Raw genomic sequence first — 2,518 nt, forward strand, 5'->3', positions numbered from 1 at the left:
GGAAGGAGGCGGGGCTCAACCTGAAACTCAGCACAGGTGGGAGGGGCTCAGCTCTGTGTGTGCAAATGTGTTAACTTTAAAAATATGCCGTCTGACTGCTCAGACTGAGTCAGAGTAAAGTTCACATGCTGACGTGTGGAGACATGAAACCTTGTTGTAGCTGCAGGTGTGAACACACTGATCCCAGATCAGCTCTGCTGTATTTGTAACATGAACATTTCTGCTGCAAAGCTTCAAATGTTCAGCATGTTTCTCTGTTTCCAGTCTATAGATCCAGTCACACTTTCTACCTTCACCTGTGCAGTAAAGACTGAGAGCAGAGCTGAAACCAAGCGTCCAATCAGGGAGCAGCATCAACACCTGAGCTTCATTCAGACTCTGTTATTGAAGATGTTGTTGGTACAAAGTTCATCTGCTGCTCACATTAATCCATGAAAGATTTATTTCACTGAAGGTTTCTTCAAAGCTCATTTCAACCTGCTGAAGTCATGAATCAAAGTGCAGACTGAGAGTAGATCACATGATGTTTAAGGTGTGTCATGTGACATGTTCAGTATTGTCACACGTGTCTAGATTGTCCCTGATATCATAACTGCTCAAACACTGATGATTATATTTGAAGAATTATTACTTTTGGCAGCAAAGTTTGAATGGAGCTCTGTCTGTGCTGATTTGTCGCCTTCTGGAGGTCAAAGCACAAACTGCATGATGTCACTGTAACCACCACAGTGACAGGAAGTGTTTTTAAATGACTGAAACACTGAAATGATGCTAACAGCTGTCGTTAGGCTCACTGACAGCAGTGTTGATGTGTTCATGTCAAACACTGGCTCAGGTCAGACTCCTTCATCCTTCTCCAGCGTGAGGCCGCCCTCAGACCCACTGAAGCTCTGACCTTTGACCTCCTGACCCTAACCATTTTAGTCTCATCTTTAAATGCAAATCCATCCAAAATGTAGCCGAGCAAAAGAAGCTGGAAGCTGTTCTATGAATGATGTTCATGCCAGAGTTTCTGTTTCCAGCTCAGATGTGTTAAACGCTGCTGCTGTGCTACATTTGTCATTTCCTGCTTTCACTACCATCCATGTCAAAGCGCTGAAGTCATCTGATCACTTTAATGCAGTAAAACAGGAGCTGTAAGTCTAACATTTATTTACTGTCATCACAAACACACACAGCTGGATTAACATCCAGACAAAGGGCTGAAAAGCTGAGAATCAGCATTTGATTATTATTATTATATTTCCTGTTTATGTGGATGCACTTTTCTATCTGTCAGTGCTGAAGCAGGCGTCACTGATCACATGACTCTGAGGGATGTTTCCAGCACCTCACTGAATCTGAGCCATGAAGGTTTAAGGTATCTGTAAAGGCAAAGCAGGTCTGAGCCAGTGTTAGCAAGCTGTACCTAATAAAGTGGCAGCAAGGACTCAGTCAGTAATGATCAGAGCCAGCAGGGAGCAGCACAGAGAGGTGAGGTGCTGTCAGAGAAGCAGGCTGACATCAGACTGGTCATATTCCATCATCTATACCTGAAATAATCATCAAACACACGCAGAGCAGAAACATGTGGAAACATCTGGAGCTCAGTCTCAGTTTGATCCCTCAGAGGTTTACCTCAGTCCTGCTCCTCTGCTTCCTGTTTACAGCGCACACATCATGCTGTGTACTGAGAGTCATGTGGTCAAAGCGAGGCCCTGGTACTCTGACAGAAAGCGAGCACAGTTATCCTAATGTGTGACATCACTTCTAACCAGAGAGCATTCAGCTTTCACAGCAGCCAACATCCTGTCACACTGAGCATGTGCAAACACAGCAGCCAACATCCTGTCACACTGAGCATGTGCAAACACAAAGCCAACATCCTGTCACACTGAGCATGTGCAAACACAGCAGCCAACATCCTGTCACACTGAGCATGTGCAAACACATCAGCCAACATCCTGTCACACTGAGCATGTGCAAACACAGCAGCCAACATCCTGTCACACTGAGCATGTGCAAAGACAGCAGCCAACATCCTGTTACACTGAGCATGTGCAAACACATCAGCCAACATCCTGTCACACTGAGCATGTGCAAACACATCAGCCAACATCCTGTTACACTGAGCATGTGCAAACACATCAGCCAACATCCTGTTACACTGAGCATGTGCAAACACCGCTCTCAGCCAACATCCTGTCACACCGAGCATGTGCAAACTCATCAGCCAACATCCTGTCACACTGAGCATGTGCAAACACAGCAGCCAACATCCTGTTACACTGAGCATGTGCAAACACAGCAGCCCACATCCTGTCACACTGAGCATGTGCAAACACCGCTCTCAGCTTCCATCACTCACAAGCTCCACCCTCCACTTAAAAGCCCAGAACAAAACTTGTGACCAACACAGCACAGACAGAGGTGATGTTCACGCTCTGTTTCTGAGTGGGAAACTCACCTGTGGGTGTGGCTGTTCCTCCCCTACAATCTCTGATGCCACAGCTGCTAAATTAGACTGAACTGAAGCCAG

This window comes from Aulonocara sp. 'chitande type north' Nkhata Bay, linkage group LG3 (genome assembly GCF_057382095.1).
Source record: "Aulonocara sp. 'chitande type north' Nkhata Bay isolate Kocher_YH1m ecotype deep benthic linkage group LG3, A_spYH_male_GT1.1, whole genome shotgun sequence".
NCBI lineage: Eukaryota > Metazoa > Chordata > Actinopteri > Cichliformes > Cichlidae > Aulonocara > Aulonocara sp. 'chitande type north' Nkhata Bay.